Source organism: Solanum verrucosum, unplaced genomic scaffold (genome assembly GCF_900185275.1).
Source record: "Solanum verrucosum unplaced genomic scaffold, falcon-dt-bn FXZP01000291.1, whole genome shotgun sequence".
NCBI classification, from domain to species: domain Eukaryota; kingdom Viridiplantae; phylum Streptophyta; class Magnoliopsida; order Solanales; family Solanaceae; genus Solanum; species Solanum verrucosum.
Window position 1 is genome coordinate 175646 of NW_026020080.1, and position 7625 is coordinate 183270.

Here is a 7625-nt window from a genome sequence, read left to right on the forward strand (position 1 = left end):
ATATAACACCATTATAAATCGTTGTTCCAAGTGTTATAGCATCTTTTATTGCTTAATTATAGTCCAAAGTACTAAAATATGGTCCAATTTGACATTTTTTCATTGTTAAATTGCTCAATTTATCGATTAACCCATCCTTGAAGTGTTATATGTGGCAACATATGCACGTTCTGTTGGATAAAATGTTGAATTTATAGCAAAAATTGCAACAGACATGACATATGTGGCAACATGTGCATATCCTAAAATGTGATTTTTGTGATTAATTCAATTAAATTGTCACATAATTCAACATGTAACACTAATATATAGTCCTACAATATGTCTAAGTACAAAATTATAGTCTAATACAACAACCTTCATCAATTCTATCAATTATTTTTACAAAGACTATCATACCACTAATTTATCATACAATGACGAAGTAACTCCATATGATAGTTATATAACACCTTTGTAAATCGTTGTTTCAAGTGTTATAGCATCTTTTTATTGCTTAATTATGGTCAAAAGTACTAAAATATGGTCCAATTTGACATTTTTCCATTGCTAAATTGCTCAATTTATCGATTAACCCATCCTTGAAGTGTCATATGTGGCAACATATGCATGTTCTGTTGGATAAAATATTGAATTTATAGCAGAAATTGCAACATTAATAGCATATGTGGCAACATATGTATATCATAAAATGTGTTTTTTGGGGTTAATTCAATTAAATTGTCACCTAATTCAACATGTAACAGATCATTCTAGAATATTACTCCCCTCACTCCACTAACACACCACTCACTCACTCTCACTCTCACTCTCACTCATTATAAAAGGGTTAGGGTTCCCTTAATTCAGAATTTACTCACAAAAAAACTCTCGCTTTTATTTTCTTTCTTTTATTCTTTCTCCTCTCCTCCTCTCACACTCAAATTTCCCTGAAAAGATGTTACCACCTTGGACAAACTTAAGTCTTCGCATGCTCTTATTGTGGGTGATAAACGTAATAATGTTGTTCTCAATTAATATGATGTCTTCTTCAAGTGTGTTCTCAGTGCATGGGTGATGGTTGTTGTTTGTTTTTGTCGGATCTTGTCTAATGGAGGGTAGCTTCGTCATTTGGTAAGTCTTCTTACTTTATATATAACATCTTGTCTGATCTGGTAACGGCGTGCATGGGGTAGCTAACTATGATTATTTGTTTTTCTATAGGTGGTCATATGACAGAGTGCATGGGTAGCTCGGATCCACCACCCTTCAAGAAAGAATTGCCCCTCCAGGTTTAATCGCTCAATGTTGACTCCAGATCCTCCAGTAAAGTCCTTTTTTGCTGGCTGAAATAGTAGTATAAGGCTATAGTGTTTCAAATGTAAATTTTGTTGTTTTTGTTGGTGTTAATGCCTTGTAAATGTCAAATGCAATATAGTGGTTGGGTAAGAATGAGTTCTTTAAATATAGATCAGTACTCTAGATCTAATGAATGAGTTTTATTTGTTTTTGTTACTTTTGACATAATGTCAAATGCAATATTGAATCGAATTTGTAATGATAAAAATGATCTCATGTTGGGTGTGAAAATTTGTTGCAAACATGGAGACTTACTTTTTAAAAAGAAGTAATCTTTGTGTTGTTTGTTGTGGTTTTTTTCTATTTTTAAGCATTACTAAGAAGAAGAATACTGTGGAGGATGGAAAATTCTTATGTAGAATTATCATAGTTATAGAAATAAATAAACGTAGTTTTGCACTCCTGTTCCAACATTTTTACTTGTTCTTAACTTAATATAATATGAGTCAAATGTTGCTACATATCACCCATATGTAGTAACATGTGACTCAAATGTTGCTATTGATGACCCATATGTTGCTACATATGAGACATATGTTGCTATAGATGACTTATATGTTGCTACAAATGAGTCAAATGTTGCTACATATCACCCTTATGTAGCAACGTTTGACCATTTGAGGGATATGTTGCTACAAATGACCCATGTATGCTAAATATTAGGCATATGTTGCTATAGATGACTTATCTGTTACTACAGATGCCTCAAATATAGCAATATATCACTCGTATGTATCAACGTTTGACCATTTGAGGCATATGTTTCTACAGATAACTTATTTGTTGCTACGGATGCCTCAAACGTTGCAACATATCATCCTTATGTATCAACGTTTGACCATTTGAGGCATATGTTGCTACAAATGACCCATATGTTGCTAGCAGATAAGACATATGTTGCTACAGACAGCTTATATGTTGCTACATATCACCCTTATGTAACAACTTTTGATTAAGTACTTGCTTTCAATATAACATCACATACTATGTACTTGCTCTCAATATAAGATAACATAACATAACAGATAAAATAAAACATTGTCATTAATTACAAACACATTGTCAAAGCTCCAAACTCCTAGATACTATCCCAGCAGCCCAAATACATTGCATTCAACCAACTGTATTGTCACACAACAGGGTTTGGGGAGGTTGAATTGTTGTCCTGGTAATCAAATGCTCAATAAATGCAATCGAATATGACCTGCACGCGGCTTTGGTGTCATTTGTTACCATGGGTTCCTATTGACCTTCAAATTCCCATGGTTCATTGTGGAACTTATCTAGAAAATGCTTCATTATTCCACTTTGCTTCAACAATTTTGGCAACAACTCGAACACAGGTTGTATGAATGTCAAAAACTTGGCATGTTCCATACCCATAAGCTGGCAGTCATAAACATCCATGCGACCCTTGTGCAAGAGGATCTCAAGAGTCACAAAATGAGTTTTGTTCAAGTTCATTACTGCCAAAATCCTTTTTGCACCAATCCAATCCATGCCTCCAAGATATGGTCTAATACCCCTGACATAGTTAATCATATATTCATCCCATTCAAACTCATTAATTAACTGTGTAAAGCTTCTGCCACCAACTGTTGTTGCCTCCTCGCTGATACTATCATACCTTTTTTTGAAGTTGGTATAAAAGTTGAGATCTAGGATTCTATCTGTGGAATCATAGTACTCAGCGTATCTCAAATGCCTCTCCCGCATGAGGCTAAGAATTTCATCAATATACTGAAATAAAATATAATATTAAAGAGTAAAGAAGAGTAATCATTGAAAAGATAAAACAAACGAACATTATAAATTCAAGGTACTAGTAGAGAAAAATTACCCAGTCTTCCCACCAAATATTCATGCTTGTCATGGTCCTGAAATCATCTCTACTAAAAAAATGTCGTATTATACACGCAGATCCTTTCCTCTCATCAATTCCACCAGTTTGTTCTTTTGAGCTATAGGCACACGCTTATAAAGATTCACTTGCTTGAGTTCCAACAGTTTCTCTCCTATGGCCATTGGCAATTCTCCAAATATTTTCTTCTTCAAATTTTGTATTGCCTTGATAAAGGATTTTTTTCTCTTCTTGGCCTATGGAGTATATGGATCCCGAACATTCTTTGATGGAATGACCTTGACCCCCCTCTTATTTTTAAATTCATTCACTGTCTGACTCAATGTTTGAAGATACATGATAGAATCTTCATCATGTTTCTTGCACTTTTCACATAGAAAGCCAGAGCATCGACTACAAGAGGTAGCCCCAACACTTTTTACACCAAAACCAACACCAGCACCAGCACCAACACCAACATCAATATTAACACCAGCCCTTACAGTCGCATCAACCATATCATCCTAATTAAAAACAACTAACTACTGATCATCAAGTCTTGCTCTTTTGATGGTTGTGGCTCCAAGAAATTCCCTTTTAACATTGTCCACTACAGGATCAAATAAGGTTTCAACCAACCCTAGAGTAATCAGAGATGACATTTGCAATTCCTTTTCTGTTAGGACACGCCATAGATGCACAACCTAAAATTATAAAAATGAGTCACATTTGCAATATGGACATTTGTAGCAATATTTGTGTCATATGTTGCAACAGATGGATCATTTGTAGTAACACATGAGTCATCTATAGCAACATTTGGGTCACATGTTACTACAAATTAGGGATGTGTTGCAACATATGAGTGTTATATAAAACTAACGAACTTATTGCATCATAGGAAGGGTTAAAAAGATCTGGAGGATTTTTGAAATTTTTTGCTCTCAACCATCTCAATATCCTTGGAGATGAAATCTCTTTTTCTTCAGTTACCTGATGCCTCAAATGAGAATGGCTTCAAATGCCTAAGTCTATAAATAAAGGAATACATGTCACAAATCAAATGTTGAATTATTCAAAAAAAATATAAAAATATTAAGAACATTTATGTTAACCATGAAAGCCCATGGAAAGCCAAATAAGTTACTGGTCTTTGGAGATAAAGGAGCCAACAAGTATTGGAAAGTTAATTCGTAGTTGTCATGACCCCAAGGATAGTTGTTGAAAGCTTCAATATCCTCAGATAACTTCACAAATTTAAGGGCTATGTTGTTGTTGACATCTTTGGCCAAAAGTACATTATGTACAAACCAAAGTAAACACAATGCCTCCTTGTACTTCTTTGGTGTATCTTTGTCAATCAACAAATATATCAAATGAGGATTTTTGAAGCTTGAGCCAACAAAGGACACCAAGTCCTGCTCTTCAGTTGACTGCTCCTTACTTGTTTGTGCTTCTCATTTCTTTCGTCTCCGTGGTTTTTTTTTATTGTGAATTCATGGATTTTCTCAAAAAGAGAATGGCAACAGATTACTACTGATGTTGTAGAAAATATCGCAACAGATTACCACTGATGTTGTAGAAAATATCGCAACAACAACTAGATATGTGAAGGAATAATGGAACGAGAGTCAAGAGATGAAAGGAAAGAAGAGAAAAGAAAACAAAAATTAGTAAAAATAAATTAAATTTGGAATATGAAACGACCTTTTATAGAGGAGAGAGAGAAAATGAAGGACGATTGTTTGACATATGTTGCCACATATCTCCTTTCTGTTGCGGCACATGCAGATAATTCTGTGGTATTTTTTACAACAAAGGTTATATATGTTGCCACAGACACCACATTTCTTCCTTTCCATCATAATTGACATTTGTTCCAATAAAATAAAAATAATAATAATAATCATTAATATTAATATTATCAGCGAAAATGAACACTTCACCAATTATTTTTTACAACTTATCAACAAAAAGGTAATTCACAATGGTATACATAACCATCAATCTAATCAATGGTGGTAACCACAACATTTTCATCGAACTTTGCTTTTTTAGGTCTAGGCCTCCGTGGGTCTTCATTGTTATTAACATAGCTACTCCAAGCCTTTAAAATCTCATAATTCCATAGGAGTGAAGCATATCTCATGCGAAGGGTTTGAGAAATAATTTCATAAGATGGTACTTGTAGTCCATCACTCAAAAACTCAGCACATGCAGCAACAAAAAGTCCATAATCTCTGCATGATATATCATCAATTAGAAAATATAATAACATCACATTTCAATAGTGGTAAGACAAAAAAAATAATGTGATACTTACAGACTATTGATTGCTTGTTGGGCAATACCAATAATATGTCTGACTTCGAATATGTGAGATTTGTTTTTTCCTTGGTAAGATTCAAGAACTGACCAGTTGGTTCGGTCTTTTTTATCAAAAATTCTGATGAATTCAAGGTACTTTGGCAACAATGTAGACAATTTTTGAATCTCATAGCACAATTTTCTATTAGTCCTAGATGAGGACATCGAATCATACACCTTTATGCACCATTCCTTCAATACAACGACTGCCAAGACCCAATGAAACTCTCCCATTACAATTTACAGGGACATAAACCTCATCTGTGAGGTGCCAAGACAGTCTACCAGGTATACCAAACCCTTTGATAGTGCTAATGATTCTATACTCATTTTCAGGAACAACACTGCATTGTCAATGTATGTTTTGAAAAAATAATTAGTAGTGGTATATTGATATTTAGAATGATTCTGTTGCTTCGACTTCTTCTGCAAATAGTATAAAATGACATCCACATGCTGCACATATGTATTAACAAGTGTATTTTTCGAATCAATTTATTTGTATGTATTCATGTCTTAATCAAAACATAAAAGTGGGCATGGATTTACCTCATCAGTCCATCACCTGTTGGGTTGAGACATTACGTAGAACCAGTCCTTCTTCTTTGGAGATGCAACTACAAAATCTAGTTGTTTGAACTCAAGATTCGAGCAATTGGCTAAGTAGTGATCTTCCTTGTCTCTTCTGCAATTGTGTAATTATTATAAATAATTATTTAGTGGACAATAAGAAGAAATAGTAATAATAGTTGAACGACTTTAATTTGTTGCATGATGCTTGTAAAGACCCTCGTTTATCCATTGCGAGAAGGATGACATTAGGTTTGTTGGACCCTCGCTGTCAATGTTAAAACCTTCAAATGGATATTGTTGCTTCACATCACAACTAACGACTTCAACTTTCTACTTTTTCGCTTTCTTTTTCACTTTCTCTTTCTCCTTCTCCATCTCATTATCCTCCTCCTCCTCCTTCTCCTTCTCCTTCTCCTCATCCTCCTTCTCCTCCTTCTTCTCCTTGCCTTTTGGGGTTGAGTGTTATACTGGAGCAGTAGTCATTGATGTTTTTCTTTTACTAATTATAGATAGTGATTGATAAATATATTTTTTCAATCTCCTACACTTCAAAGGCTGTGAAATCTTCTTGGATGTATGAACATCAATATTATAAGTCATTTCCTTAAAAATATCAGTGAGTTCTTTAACACGACTAATAAAATAATCATGTTGCTGCTCACATTCTTCGCATAGACAAAAAAAGCATTTGATGTTAGAAGAGGAAGCAACACCAATAAAAGATTGAGTTGTTGTCATGGATGAAACTTCTTGTATCATTTGATCTACAAGGTAAATAAAAAAAGGTTTAGAGTTTACAATTGATTATAAAATAATAATGGGTAGCAATTTATACTTATGCTGACATAGATGGACATTTTGTTGCCACAGATGTACCTTCTGTTGCCACAAATAAATCTTCTGTGGCCACCGATGAATCTTCTGTTACTACAGATGACCATTTTGTTGCTCTAACACATAGGTGATATGTTCTAACATATGACAACTCTGTTGGAATATATACCAACATATCACTAAAATGTAGTAACATACGACATATCTTTCAAGAAATGAAATATATGTTGGACAACTGAACAAGACTATATTTCTAAAATCATATGAACAAAATGGTCAAAAAAACGAACAACAAAAGTAACAAAAAATGATGTTTAAATGAATGTTAACAATACATACATTTCCTCAAAATTAGGGCTTTTTTGGATTTGTTGATTTTCTTTCAAAAACAATAAATAATAGGTATCATTACACCATTATTCAATTTTCACATCTATAGAACGATTTATTGTTCATTAACAGAAGAAAAAAACTTGGTATTGTTCGAAAATTGTAAAATCTTTCAAAAAAAATGACTTACCCATTTTAAGTCGAACACAATCTTCAGTTCAGAAAGAGGAGAGAATCACGGTCGGAGATGAGGAGGAAGATAAAATAATGGGAGAGAATATTTGTTTTGATAGTCGGATTTTCGGATTTTCTAAGGAAGAAGAAGAAGAAAAGAAGAGAGAAC

General features: G+C 33.7%; 1 pseudogene; it reads right to left on the reverse strand.

Moving 5' to 3' along the window:
• Nucleotides 1–5186: 5186 nt before the first annotated feature.
• On the reverse strand, nt 5187–7059 carry LOC125824238 (uncharacterized; annotated as a pseudogene).
• Between the last annotated feature and the right edge of the window lie 566 nt (nt 7060–7625).